Here is a 7,560-nt window from a genome sequence, read left to right on the forward strand (position 1 = left end):
CCATGATGTTATGTGGCAGCTATCGCACAGCCTAACACAATCCAAAGTGGTGTAGTTAAAATCAGCATTATGGCTGTGCAATAGCTCTTCACAAACAGGCTAACCCAGCCCACTCTCTGCCCCTAACTCCTCCTATATTCTGAATTTGCATCGCACCATACGATATGGTGCAATCGCATGCAGTAAACACATTTTCGCATGCGTTAAGGGCTTATCGCATGCGTTATCGGGGCTTTTCGCATGCGGAAATGCCTTATCGCATTTTGATAAATGACCCCCTAAGCTTGATACTTTGATTCAACTCCAACATTGCTCTTTGCTTTCTCAGCAATGGTTAAGGGAAATGTAGATTCAAACAGCATCCGAGGGCCTTGACTTTTATGATCTGGTAAATTGATAAGCATGGGGGTATCCTGCACAGTGCAGCAGATACTGGCATAAGCTTGCTGGGCAGACTGGGTGGATCATTTGGTCCTTTTCTGCTGTCATTTCTATGCTTTTATGTTTCTATTAAGACTTTATTGCATTAGCATAGTCAGGAATCCTGTTTTTCATTTAAAGTACAGCATAGGAGAAAATGAGCACATTTTCTACCCGTGCCTCTCATCTAATCAAGCAGTGAACACAAACAGCACCACCTATCATCGAACCCCAGACTTAGTGAGAGGATGAAGAACCAGCATACCCTAACACTAGTGCGTCACATTCAAAGAAGGACACAGATAAGTGTGCACTGACACCTTGGCCATCAGTCCAGCTAGACCAACAGCCATTTATGCCTAGAGAGAAATTAAAGAAAAATAAAGGACACTCGCAAACAGAAACGGCAACAGTGACCATCACAAACAGAGAGAGTGAGAGAGAGAGGGAAAGAAGGAGATTAAAGAAACAAATTCAAATAGTGACAGAAAAAGTAAAGGGAGACAACAGGAGAAAGAGAGACACAAATAGGTGACTTATACTTACCAGAGAAGTCTCCTAGTAATCTTTTCAAAGTATCATTCATCAGCTGGTTCCAGTAACATCTAAAGAAGAGTTTACACAAAGAATCAGCTTCTTTAAACAACTATTGATTTAAAGCTCTATCTTTAATGGCCAACTGTTAAAGGAGAGGACTAATAGAGGACTTATCTGATAGGTATCTTGGTTTATATTCAGAACCTTTCTGTCAGCTCGATACTGTAAGGTGCGGTTGGAGATTAACTCGCTGTGGGCGCACAATTGGGACGCGTAAGGCGATCCTGCGATACAGTCTCCAGTTTCACGTGTCCTTAGCGCTTCTTGAAACCGATCCATAACCTTTCCCGCACGCAACATGTAAATGATATGTAAATGAACGAATTAGCTATTTAATGAACGAATTAGCTATTCCCTCCGATACTGTGACGCGCGCTCCGACTATCGCTTTTTTCCCTGCCGATTTGCCGTGCGTTTAACCTGTTAGTTTACCGCCTACCCCTACCCCTGCGTTAGAGGCAGGAGTAAGGGTAAGCGGCAAACTTTCCCCCAGCCCCCGCTCACCTACCCTGGTCGCGTCCATGGGTGCCGGTCTCCGGGGTAGCCCCAGTCCTCTCCCTCCTCCCGAAGCAAAAAAAAAGCAAAAAAAAAAAAAAATCCAATGCGGCCCCACTTCGGCAGCTCCCCTTCGGCAGCACCCCTTCGGCGGAGACGGCAGTGTAAAGCGAGACAGACCACGGCGGACCTTCGGCGGAGACGGCACTGTAAAGCGAGACAGACTGCGGCGCAAGGAGAGGAGGAGAGAGAAGACGCAACTTACTCCAGCCAGCCAGCCCGCCCTCCTCCGGACAGCGGCTCCTCTGCCTCCCAGCTGCCGGCGAAGATAGACGCCCGAACGGGTAGGCCCCTCCTGCAATTTGACCTCAAGGCGTGACGTCACGACATTTGGCGTCACGGCATGCGACGTCACGCCTTGAGGTCAAATTGCACGAGGGGCCTACCCGTTCGGGCGTCTATCTTCGCCGGCAGCTGGGAGGCAGAGGAGCCGCTGTCCGGAGGAGGGCTGGCTGGAGTAAGTTGCATCTTCTCTCTCCTCCTCTCCTTGCACCGCGGTCTGTCTCACTTTACAGTGCCGTCTCCGCCGAAGGTCCGTCTGGCTTTACACTGCCGTCTCCGCCGTAGGGGGGCTGCCGAAGGGGAGCTGCCGAAGTGGGGGCTGGCTGGAGTAAGTTGCGTCTTCTCTCCTTGCGCCGCAGCCCCCCCCCCCCCCCCGGACATCGGTGACGACCGCGGCTCCTGTCTCCAGCTGTCAGACAGACGCATCGCTCCGGGAGGAGGGGGGGGCAGTTTAAAGCGACAAAGCGACTTACTTTTGCAGCCCCCCCCCCTCCGGACATCGGCGACGACCGCGGCTCCAGCCTCCAGCTGTCAGACAGACGCATCGCACGTGGGAAAGCGGCCCCTATGCGTGCAATTGGCTGCTCAAGACGTGACGTCACGGCATGTGACAGCTGGAGGCTGGAGCCGCGGTCGTCGCCGATGTCCGGAGGGGGGGGGGCTGCAAAAGTAAGTCGCTTCGTCGCTTTAAACTGCCCCCCCCTCCTCCCGGAGCAAGGCTGCTTTTCGCGCCCTGCTTCGGGAGGAGAGGAGAAGGGACTAGCAGGCCCGAGCCTAGGATTGCCCGTCTCTCCCCTAGCTCTCTTGCCACTTTTTCGGTTTTGTTTTTTTTGCTTCGGGAGGAGGGGACAGGACTGGGGCTGCACCGGAGACCGGACGCGGCCAGGGCAGGTGAGCGGGGGCTGGGGGAAAGTTTGCCGAGCATCGGAGAACATAACTGTCCACTTCCTGGTACCTGTCATTTCAATGACATTTGAAATGACAGATACCAGCGTGGCCGTGAAGCGTTAGGCCCGCGCACCCAGGATACTGTATAGGCGCTCTATACAGTAAAATGGGTTGCGCGGGCCTAACCTTCGCCTAACTCTTCGCAGACACGGCATGCATTTGCATGCAATTTGAAGAGAGTATCGAGCGGTAGGTGAAGAGAACTGTGCGTGCGGGGAACGAGGGTGCGCCTGGCACTGCCGCACTCTTTCTAACGCGGCATAACTGTATCGACCTGTGTATGTTGCTGAAGCTAAGAAAAACAAGAAAAGAACACTTATTAGTTAACATTTATATGAACATCTATTATCCTGTTTTGTTGTTAAGTTATTATTCATTGTAGGTACAAAATTGATAATTCTTGCTTGAAAATAAAATCAATCAGTTTTGATGTATCTTGAATGCTCTTAGGGTTTCATCTGTTTACATTTAAATTTTGCTTTTGAAATTTAGATTCTGCCTTCCTCCTCTACCCTGAGGAGAGTGCTGGGTGGGTGGGTTTTGAACCTATTTTTTCCTTTTAAGGGAGACTCAGTTGAAAGAAGAATTCCCTTTCTGCCCTCCCCTTTTTTGTTTTTTTTTTCATAGGGTGACCCCCTCTAATAATATCTGGAACCCCATTTTCATTATCGCACTTCAGCCACTGTAGTGAGGGAGGAGTCACTATCTTACTCCGAAAGGGCAGGAGGGTTAGATTACGACAGCACTCCATGTGGAGTGATCTGAGAAAGAAAGAGTTTGAGCTGTTAGGTAAACTGCAACAGTGGGTAGGAACCAAGCCTAGGTCTGTGCATAGCACATGGGTTGATCCGGTTCCTGGGTCTTTCGTTCGGAATCGACATCAAGAGATTTCGGAAGCACAATATTTGTACGTGAGGCTGTCAGTGATCTCATGTACAGGCGCCTCAAGCCCAGGTCACAAAGGAGAGTCCAGGAACTGGCTGCAGGAGAGGAAGGCCCCAGCTAATTGGGAACCTGTGCAGTGGTGCTGGAGTCAGCCCTTGTGAGACAAGCAATACCAGGGAGGTACGGATTTTATTTATTTAAATTGTATTCTGCTGATCCACAAATCTCAGCAATGCAGGCAAAATTAATTTAGGTCACTGATGCATCCCCCAGCATACATAACATTGCTTGGTAAAAGCCATACCAAGCATTACCATGTATAAGATGCTGATCTTTCTTTGTTTCTCCTCCTCCCTAGTAGTCTGAGTGATCATAGTGACATAGAAAGATAGAACATGATGGCAGAAAACGACCATAGGGTCTATCTAGTCTGCCCATCCATATCACCTACTCAGTGCTATAATCCCTGCCACTCCCTCAGAGATCACCTTTGCTTATCCCATACTTTCTTGAATTCAGATACTGTCCTCATTCCACCACCTTCACTGGGTGGGCGTCTGCCATCATCTTTCTAAAAACATTTATTTAAATTCCTTTATATGCCTGTAATTAAAAGCATGTTCCATTCTCTAAGCCAGACCTTAGGAAAGCTCTAATAGAATCAGGGGTAAAAATAAACAGGGCTGGGGAAGGACAAAAATGACAACTCCCAGAGAGCCCAAGGAAGCAGCAGAACAGCACTGCTGGAGCCACTGTGGAGCACCTTGATGTTATTCCCAGCATCCTCCCTACTCAGCTGGCTCTGGTGCCCCAGGAGCCACTGATGACTCGTGGGGCATTGTCGCTCCCTCGGCCTGATGCCGTCCACATTCATAGCTCCTCGGATGAGGAAGGCCATTCGAGGCCAGCAGCACCGCCACGCCTTCTCGCTCCTCGGCCAGCCCTACTGGGTTTGCCCGCAGGTCCATCGGCGCCATCGGGGCCATCAGTGCCATCACTGCCCGGGATGCCTAGACCTCTGGGCATGCCGGGGCCTTCATCCCCAGCTCATTTTAGTGAGGAGGATGATGGCCCTTATGACCCTTGGGGTGATGACACCTCTGATTCCTTCTCTGAGAATTTCGAGGGCCTTCCCTCGGACCCATCTCCTCCAGAGGAATGGCAGAGGTCCCCCACCTGAGGACTTAACCTTTGCAGGTTTTGTGCTGGCCATGGCGGAAGCCATTCCATTCCAGCCTATGACAGAGGAGGATGCTAGGCACAAGATGCTAGAGGTCCTCCAGTTTGTGGATGCCCCAAAGGAGGTTTTGGCTGTTTCAATCCATGACATCTTCAAGGGGCTACTCCTCAGGATTTGGGAACACCTCCTCTTGGTTCCACTTGTAAATAGGAAGGCAGGTGGAGTGTACCTGGTCTGTGACTGGTTTTGAAAAGCATCAGCTCCCCCACCAATTGGTGGTGGTTGAGTCCGCACTGAAAAAGGTCGTGCTCCCAGACCCATGCCATGGCTCATCCAGGGAGGGAACACAGGGTGCTGGATGTGCTGGGTAGGAAGGTCTTTCAGGGCACCATGCTGATAGACCAAATAGCCTCCTATCAGCTCTGTATGACTCCTGTAACTTGTGGAAACAGGTTTAGGAGGTGGCCGACAATCTGCCCCAATAGCAGCAGATGTTCTAATAGCGGTCGTGCATCAGGGCCTTGAATGCGGGAAGCATGAGGTACGCTCCACATCGATGTCTTTGAGATGGCAGCAAGAGTTGCGACTGCTGGGATTGGTGCCCATAGGATGGCCTGGCTCCGGACCTCAGACCTCCAGCTGGAGGTGCAGGAGAGGCTCGTCAACTTGCCATGTACTGGTGAAAATCTTTTTGGTGATAAGGTGAGGGATACGATGGCTCAGTTGTGGGACCACCATGAGACCCTCCAGCATTTTTCCGCCGGTACCTCTGACCCGCCGTCTTCGGCCAGGAGATCAATGTGCAAGGACTGTGAAGATCATCAACAGAAGTATTACCCACCTGCATCTTGCTCCTGCCTGCAGAGAGTGAGTTCTCGGGGCTGTTCCAGCAGTAGCGAGCACCCAAGCCACAGCCAGCATTCCAGCCAAGCCCTGCTATGAGGTTTTGATTGGTGGAGAGGAAGCAGAAGTCAGCCGCCCGTCCCCATGCTGTGAATCCCCCCGGTCGGAGGTCAGCTATGATTCTTCACGGATCGATGGCCAAGGATCACCTCGGACAAGTGGGTTCTGTCCATAGTGTGGCAGGGATACTGGCTGAATCTGATGGATGTCCCGCCGTATTCTCCGCCGAGTCCATTTTGGGGGCCATCAGCATGTCAGGAGACCTTCTTGCAAGAGTTCTCCGCCCTAGTAACAGCCAGGGTGGTTGAGCCTGTCCCCTCAGGACAGTTGGGACAGGGCTTCCACTACCGGTATTTTCAGATTCAAAAGACCATCAGTCTATGGTCTTGTCTCCTCTCAACTATTGCAATTCCCTGTATTTAGGACTGCCACAAAGGTCTCCAAAAGCCCTACAGATGATACAAAATTCTGCAGCTTGGGTTATCACTGGGATGAGGATGAGGGAGCATATAACTCCATCACTGATGAGTCTACACATTTTACCAATAAAGTGGAGAATTATTTTTAAAGTTATTGTGTTAGGGTTTAAATCCATTAACAAATTAGCTTCCCCTAGCATGAATATAATATTGAAATCCTATCAAACATCCCAGTGTTTAAGGTCTTTATTCCAACATCTTCTGGTTGTACCTTCACCTAGAAATGTTAAACTCAATGAGATGAGAAAGAGGCTTTTTTTGGTTCAAGGGTCAGTGTTATGGAACGCGCTGCCTCTAGAACTAAAAGAAGAGATATCGATAATAAGATTTAGAAAACACCTAAAGGCTCAATTGTTTTTCCAAGCATATGCTGATACATAGCTGTAGAAGAAACTCTGTCAAATTAAATAAATAAGTCTAGAGTACTGCGATAAGCTGGGTTTCAGGTTTGGGATCTAAGCTAAATTGCTGAGTAAATGTAAATTTAATGGATGCTATTATGGTACTTATATTATTTTAATGTTTTTATTTTTGCTAGTTCTGTCTTTTTAAAGAGTTTATTATGAATGTATTTATGTTAAACCACATAGAATTTTGGATATGCCAAATATAAATATTTTAAATAAATAAATAAATAAAACTGGGAGCCTCCATCCCATCCTGGATCTGAGGGCCTTGAACAGGTTTCTAAAAAGAGAAAGGTTCAAGATGGTCTCTCTGGGCACCCTGATTCCACTCTTGCAAAAAGGGGACTGGCTATGCTCCCTCAACTTAAAAGACGCCTATACTCACATCAAGATCTTTCAAAGTCACAGGAAGTATCTCTGGTTTGTGGTGAGTGAATGCCATTTTCAGTACCGTTTGGCCTGGCCTCCGCACTACTGGTCTTTACCAAGTGTCTAGCTGTGGTGGGGGAATACCTGCACAGGTTGGGAGTGCAGGTTTCTCCTATCTGGACAAGTGGCTAGTCAATAGCACTACCCAGGTGGGGTTGAAGCTTTCCCTGTGTTTAACCATCCGGGTGCTGGAGTCTTTGGGGTTCATTATCAACTGTCTAAAGTCTCACCTGAGCCCGTTGATGCGGCTGGACTTCATCAGAGTCCTGCTGGACATGATACAGAGCTGCCCCACAGCAGGGCACTGTCTCCGGCATCCCTGGTGGGAGTGGTGCAGTAGAGCCAGCGAGTCTCTGCCAGGCAGATGTTGAAGCTGCTACCATCCATGTTACTCCTCTTGCCCGCTTACATATGTGCAGACCCCAACGGACTCTGAGGCATCAGGCCACAAAGAGATTTGGGGTCCACATCCAGG

General features: G+C 49.4%; 1 non-coding gene across 1 annotated transcript; it reads left to right on the plus strand.

Moving 5' to 3' along the window:
• The first annotated feature begins 3,570 nt into the window (after nucleotides 1-3,570).
• Nucleotides 3,571-3,749, plus strand: LOC115091409. Its single transcript, XR_003856711.1, has one exon. It is a non-coding gene; the product is annotated as a U11 spliceosomal RNA (small nuclear RNA).
• Nucleotides 3,750-7,560: the final 3,811 nt, after the last annotated feature.

The sequence above is a fragment of the Rhinatrema bivittatum genome, chromosome 4 (assembly GCF_901001135.1).
Source record: "Rhinatrema bivittatum chromosome 4, aRhiBiv1.1, whole genome shotgun sequence".
In the NCBI taxonomy this organism is placed as follows: domain Eukaryota; kingdom Metazoa; phylum Chordata; class Amphibia; order Gymnophiona; family Rhinatrematidae; genus Rhinatrema; species Rhinatrema bivittatum.